Source organism: Tupaia chinensis, unplaced genomic scaffold (genome assembly GCF_000334495.1).
Source record: "Tupaia chinensis unplaced genomic scaffold, TupChi_1.0 Scaffold000175_1, whole genome shotgun sequence".
NCBI classification, from domain to species: Eukaryota; Metazoa; Chordata; class Mammalia; order Scandentia; family Tupaiidae; genus Tupaia; species Tupaia belangeri.
In genome coordinates this window covers 1,014,249-1,021,683 of record NW_006159650.1, presented here as the reverse complement: position 1 = coordinate 1,021,683, position 7,435 = coordinate 1,014,249, and positions in this window count along the sequence as shown.

The following is a 7,435-nucleotide window of genomic DNA, read 5'->3' as shown; positions in this document are numbered from 1 at the left end:
TTGTCTTTTTACATATAATGAAGAAAATGAATTTGTAGCATTCCTTTATCCTGTTTCCAAACCAAAAAGGCCATGAGCATGACCTAAAGTCAAATATAATCTCTTTTCTTTTTTTAAAGAGATTTATGCTATTTGGTGTATGTACTCGCCAGAAAGACAGAGACAGAGAGACAGAAAGCGAGAAATCACCCTCCAGGTGGGATGGCCATGCTGCCATCCCTTCTCCTCCATTCTCTTCTCAGAATTTTGGGCACACCCACATGCACTCACGACTGAGTCTGGGACTCGAACCACAGTTGACCATGTGGGAATCCAGCGATGTAACCATTACACCATCTTCTAGTTGCCATAATCTCCTCTTTACTCTAATAGTTTCAAATCTTCCCATCTCTAGGTGTGCAGCCCTCACCCACCCAATTTATCACCAGAGGTTTTTTTTTGGAGAGGTTTTTTCTATAGGGCGCTTGCATTCACCAGAAAGACAGAGACAGAGAGACAGAAAGCGAGAAATCACCCTCCAGGTGGGATGGCCATGCTGCCCTCCCTTCTCCTCCCCTCACCTTCTAGGATCTTCTTCTGTTTTACTCAGCTTATCTTAGTGAGTGGGGATGTAAAGTAGGGCATACAGGAGCTGGATGGTGATGCAGTAGTAAAACGTGATGCTCTGTGAGGCTGATCTGCCCAGAGGGCTCCAGATTTGCATCTGGAGACACCCCTGAGTATGCTGGGCACATGGGTATGGCTAGATTAGCCTCCCTCTTGAGTGTCCAGTGAATAGTGGTTTTGCTGTTCCACCTTTAAGTTTCACTAGGGTCAATTAATTTTTTCTTTCTTGTCGGTTGCAGAGTTGTGGTAACCCTGACACTTGATTTTCCATTAACCTCCTCTTAAAAATGCCACTGGACACATTGTCTTTTTACATATAATGAAGAAAATGAATTTGTAGCATTCCTTTATCCTGTTTCCAAACCAAAAAGGCCATGAGCATGACCTAAAGTCAAATATAATCTCTTTTCTTTTTTTAAAGAGATTTATGCTATTTGGTGTATGTACTCGCCAGAAAGACAGAGACAGACAGAGACACAGAAATTAGGAAATCACTCCCCAGGGGGGATGGCCATACTGAATTCCCTTCTCCTCCATTCTCTTCTCAGAATTTTGGGCACACACACACATGCACACACGACTGAGTCTGGGACTCGAACCACAGTTGACCATGTGGGAATCCAGCGATGTAACCATTACACCATCTTCTAGTTGCCATAATCTCCTCTTTACTCTAATAGTTTCAAATCTTCCCATCTCTAGGTGTGCAGCCCTCACCCACCCAATTTATCACCAGAGGTTTTTTTTTGGAGAGGTTTTTTCTATAGGGCGCTTGCATTCACCAGAAAGACAGAGACAGAGAGACAGAAAGCGAGAAATCACCCTCCAGGTGGGATGGCCATGCTGCCATCCCTTCTCCTCCATTCTCCTCTCAGGATCTTGGGCACACACACACACACACACACACACACACGTCCGGCATGAGTTTAAGCCACTGGGTCCGGGACTCGGACTGCTGTCGACTACATGGGAGTTCAGCGACATAGCCGTTACACTAACTGCTGGTCCCTCACTAGAGTTTTTAACAACATAATACACTTAGGATGATTCGGAAGAGGAGAATTAAGAGTTAGAAAAATTAGCAACGTCTGTGATCAGACTCTGGGCAAATAAGAGTGTTGAAGTTTCTGTTCCCCCATCAGCCGGAGAGCATCAGCGTGGACATGCAGTTTGGAAGGCCACACATGCTAAGGTGGCCTGGCGTCTTTCACACCAGGCTTCTTCTGGGATGTGAGATGTAAGTTGAGTGGAGCAGATACTTGCTTCCCTGAAATGGTCACATCAAACCAAGAGCTTTGCTCATTGAAGAGATTTCTGGTTGCTGCTTTTAAGAGGAAATCCTTTTGTTTAGGGGCAACCAGGGCTTCCTTAGCTTTGATCTCTGGGATCAGCCTTTTGCTTGCCTTCCCCTTTCTTTCCTTATCCCTTTGTCTCCATCTTGAAGTGCAAATTTGAAGTGTCTCATTTGCTTTTATCTGCTGGAAGACAAACACCCCTGGACCAAGCATCTGTGACCGCTGGGCTTTGCTTTGATCGGGTACTCAGTGCTGCTTGGAATTTGCATGGTCTGTGGCTCCTGGCCTATGTTCCTGGAAAGAGGAAACGCACTTAGGTGGGACCAGCTGGCTGAGCTGGGAAACCTGATCAGGGATGTGTGTATAGATTGTTCTTTGGCCTGGTCCTGTCCTTCCTCTGCCTTTGTTTATCTCCTGCCTGTTTCCTCCTTTAGAGGTGTTTGAGATTTTGTTAGGAGCTCCATTTACAAGAAGTTGGTACCTGCCACAGCAGGGTGCTCAATTATCGTTCTAACTGCTGGATTCTGGGTTGAGGTTGAAGATTTTGTGGGTGTGGGTAAGCCTTGGAGGGCCATGCATGTTGTAGCTAAGGTTTTTTTTTTTTTTTTTTTCCTTTCTCCAACCTCCAAGAATGAGTTTTTGTCCACTTGGGGAATAACGTGGCTTCTCGTGAGAATGCGTGCTCTGGCTTCATGGTTTGGTGTAATAAAAGCATCCCACTGAACCAGGCCCTTTATGGATTATTTCATTTAGTTCTCCTGATAACCTCTTGTGGGAGGTGCTCTTTTCATCTCCATCATACAAATGGGAAGTTAAAGCACAGAGAAGTTGAGTGACTTGTCAGGTTGCACAGCTAGCTGTTAACCAGAGGGCCAGGATTCAAGTCTAGGAAGTCAGACTCGGGATTCCTGTCACTGACTAGGCTATTCTAGGAGTCCTGTGACTGACTAGGAGTAATGTAGAAACAAGCCAATTACCTTAACACTTTACTTTTTGAAAATTAGGATTCACCTCATATACCATAAAATTTACGCTTTAAAGTATACTGTTTACCTTTCAGTAATTTTAGTATATCACAGAGATGCGCAACCATCACCATTATCTAGTTCTAGAACGTTTTATTCACTCCTAAAAGATAACACATAGCCATAAGTGGTTAATGTCTACTATCCTTATCCCTAGTCTCTGGCAACCATCAATCTACTTTCTGATTCTATGAATTTGTCTCTTCTAGATAGTTCATATAAATAGAATCATATATGACCTTCCATTTCAGCTTCTTTCACTTAGTATAATGTTTTCAAAATATATCCATGCTGGAACATGCAGTAGTATTTCATCCCTTTTTTAATGACTGAATAATAGTCTGCCATATGACTCTACACATTTTATTAATTTGTTGATGGATATTTTGGTTGTTTCCACTCTTTGGTGGTTGTGCATAATGATGCTGTGAACATTTGTATGCAGGATTTTTGGGTGGGCATGTGTTTTTAATTCTCTGAGGTACATACCTGAGAGTAGAATTGCTGGATCATATAGTAGTTCTATACTCAACATTTTTGAGGAACTCTCACAACCCTTTTTTCCAAGTGGTTGTGCCACTTTACATTTCTTTCAGCAGTGTATCACGCTTCTAGTTTCTGTTCACCAAACTTGTTTTGTCTTTCTTTTTGATTTTAGCCATCCAAGTGGGTATGAAGTGGTATCCCAGTAGGTTGTTGAATTTTTAAAAGTTTCTTTCTTCTACAAAAGCATGGAGGAGATATAGAGAGAGACACCGAGAGACTCTCCAAAAGAGTCTCTATGCTGTAATCCATCCCAGCCTCAACCAGCCAGGACCACTAGCATGGTGTGTGTACCTGGTGTGTACAGGAAGACCTTGAGATGTGAACTTGGAAACTTCCCATGTGGCTTTAGCATTGTGTTACCACTGTGCCACTGCAGCTGGCCTCACTGTGTTTAATTTCTCTTTCTTTCTTTTTTTTTTCTGTAGGCTTTTGCCATAGGGTGTGTTGCTTACTAGAGAGAGACAGAGAGAAAGTGAGCAATCACCATCCAGGGGGATGGTTATTTTGCAATCCCTTCTCCTCCATTCTCCTCTTGAGATTTTAGGCATGCATATGCACATGCACCCAGCATGATTTTCAAGCCACTGAGCCTGGGGCTCAAACTGTGGTCAGCCATGGGGATCTACGCTTTAACCTCCATGCCCCCTGCTGGCCCAAATAATATTTTTGTGCGTGTGTGATTTGATTTACTCTTTTCATTCAATATTACCTTTTTTCTGAATAGATTTTCTTGCTTATTGATAGCTTTTAAATAGATTATATACTTATATAATAGAAATTTATAAAATAATTTTTTGATTTCTGTTTATATTTTTATTTACCAAAAAGTTTGAAAGGATTATTTTCTTGTTTCCTTTGTTTTTCTGTTTTTATTTGATTTTTTTGCCACAGGGCATGGGCATTTGCTGGAGAGAGACAGAGAGCCTGAGAGAAGGAAAGAAGAAATCACTGCCCAGAAAGATGGCCCTGTCACAGTCCCTCTTCTCTGTTCTCTTGGGATTTTTGGGTATGCACACACACAGGCACCATCATGATTTTCAAGCCACTGCGTCCAAGACTCTAATTGCAGTTGGCCATGTGGGAGTCCAGGGCTTTAATAACCACGTCACCTGCTGGCCACCTCTTTTTCCTTTTTTAAAAATTTTAATTGCCAGAGGGCATGCGCATTTGCCAGAGGGAGATAGAGAGATAGAGAGAGAGGAAGAGGGAAATAGAGGAAAAGAGGGAGAAAGCACTGTGGTCATGCTGCGATCCCTTCTCCATGTCTCCATTCTGTTGGAAATTTTGGCATGTGTGCACACATGCCCAGTGTGTTTTAAGCTGCCAGGGCCAGGATTCCAACTGCAGTCAGCTATGTGGGATCTGGCTCTTTGAACTAATAGGCCAATGGGCCCACTCATCACTGTGGTTTTTATTTGCATTTCCTTAATGATGTTGTGTATCTTTTCATTTGGCTACTGGCTACTTTATTTATTTATTTATTTATTTATTTATTTATTTATTTTTGGAGAAATGTCTGTTCAAATCCTTTGCCTTTTTGAAGTTGGGTTGTCTTTTTGTTATTGAGTTGCAGGAATTCTTATATAATTTGCAAGTATTTTCTCCTATTTTTGTGTGCTATCTTTTTATTTTCTTGATAATATCCTTTGCACAAAAATTTTATCTTTTGTTACTTGTGCTTTTGGTGTTTTATCTAAGTGACTATTGCCTAATCCAAGGTCATGATGATTTATGCCTCTCTCTCTCTCTCTCTACACACACACACACACACACATACACACACGTCCTGTATGTGTGCGTATATGTACACACACACACACATATATATATGCATGTATATATTTATTTTTTTCTATAGGGCATGTGTGTTTGCCAGAGAGAGACAGAGAGAGAGGGAAAGTGAGAAATCACCTCCAGGGGAATGGCCATGCCACAATCCCTTCTTCTCCAGTCTCCTCTTGGGATTTTGGGCACATGTACACACACACCCCCCACATGACTTTCAAGCTGTTTTGTCTGTTATTCAAATTATACAGCTGGCCATGTGGAATCCAACAATTTAATCTCCATGCCACCTGCTGGCCCTCTGTTTTATTTTAAAAAATTTATCTGGGGGCTGGCAGGTTGAATAGTGGTTAAGAGGGTGGACTCCCATGTGGCCAACTAAGGTTCAAGTTCTTTACCTGGTGGCTTGAAACACCGAGTGTGTGCGCAAGTGTGCCCAAAATCCCAAGAGGAGAATGGAGGAGAAAGGATTGCGCTGTGACCATCCTGGACCCTGGGGTGATTTCTCACTTTCTGTCTCTCTGTATCTCTGGCAATTGCCCATGCCCTATAGCAAAAAAATCTCTCTAAATAAATAAATAAATAAATAAAATTTATCTGTTAATCACTGAAGTCCATGTATACTCATGGAGGAGAAAGGGAAAAAAAGAGAGAAAGAGAGATAGAGAAAAAATACCCCTCAATAGAGTATAGTCACATTGCAATTCCTTCTCTATTATGTCAAGATTTTGGGCACATGTGCATATGTGCCTGTCATGTTTTTCAAGTGTCTGGGGCCAGGACTCAAACTATGGTTGGCCATGTGAGATCTTCTCCCCTAATGCACAATGCTTAATCACTACACTATGGAAGCAGACAATGTCTATGTTTTCCTGTAGGAGTTACGTAGTTTTTTAGTTATTAAAATGAGTTTTTTCAATCTACTTGACTCAATTTTTGCACATGGAGTGAGGCAAAGATCCACTTTCATTCTTTTGGCTGTGGATATCAGGCATACCAATTCATTTTATTGAAAAGACTTACTTTTTCCTTATTGAATTGTCTCAGTGCTTTTATCCAAAGTAAATTGCTCATGAAGGTGTGAGTTTATTTCTCTTTCAGTTCCATTCCATTGATCTGTCTTTCCTTATGCCAGCTGGACCTTGACCTTTAGAGCTCACATTTCCTGAGTGAGCAGGTACCCTTAGAGCAGAAGTGGCTTGGCTTGTGGGGATCTCCCTCCCTTCTGTAGGTCCAGGATTTATCCTATCAATTGGCCTGGCTGTTCTCCATTATCTAGTTAGTTCTCAGTGTTTAGAAAAAAATTTTTTTTTCTAAAGGGCATATGCATTTGTTGGAAAGAGAGAGAGAGAGAAAGAGAGAAAATGAGAAAGCACCTTCCAGGGAGAATGGTCACACCACAATCCTTTGTCCTCCATTTTTCCTTTCCAGAATGTGGGCGTTCATGCACACCCACCTGATGTGTTTCTCAAGCTGTCAAGTCTGAACTAAAACCTTGCAGTTGTCCATGTGGGATCCAGCTGTCTTAACTACCACACCACTGACTGACCTGCATTCTTCAGTGCTTTTAAGATGGTTTTATTTATTTATCTCAGCCACCATTTAAACATTTATATATTTATTTATTGTGATAGGGAGTACAGATCCATGTATACGAGAGAGAGAAAGAAAGAGAGAAGCACCCTAGACAGTCTTGCCATGCTGTGATTCCCTTTCCCCAGCCATCTGATTACTCAGGATCCAGTGCACCCATGTGTGCCTGGCACATTTTCAGGCTGGCTCAGGGATCCGAACCTGTGGCTGGCCATGTGGCTCTGGCCTCTCAGGGCACCATGTGACTGCTATGCTACAGCAGCTGGGCCCAACTTTCTTTTTCTTTTTTAAAAATTTTTAAATGGTTTTCAGTAGGAATTAGTTCTAAAACTGTAGCTCACCAACAAGGAAAATGGAATTTAAGATTATATAGCTTTAATTATGAAATGTGGGGCAGTATGTCCCTCAGAAGATATTTTTGGGGTGTAGTGGAATTGTTCAAGGCATCTCAGAGAAAGACTGATGCTCACTGTTGCTTTCTTTCTTTTTTCCTTTCTTCTTTTTTTTTTTTTTTTAATTTTTGCTTTTTCGAATTTTTTAAGGTGAGGCATTTTACAGGGACTTTTGGCTCCTCCTAGGTCATTA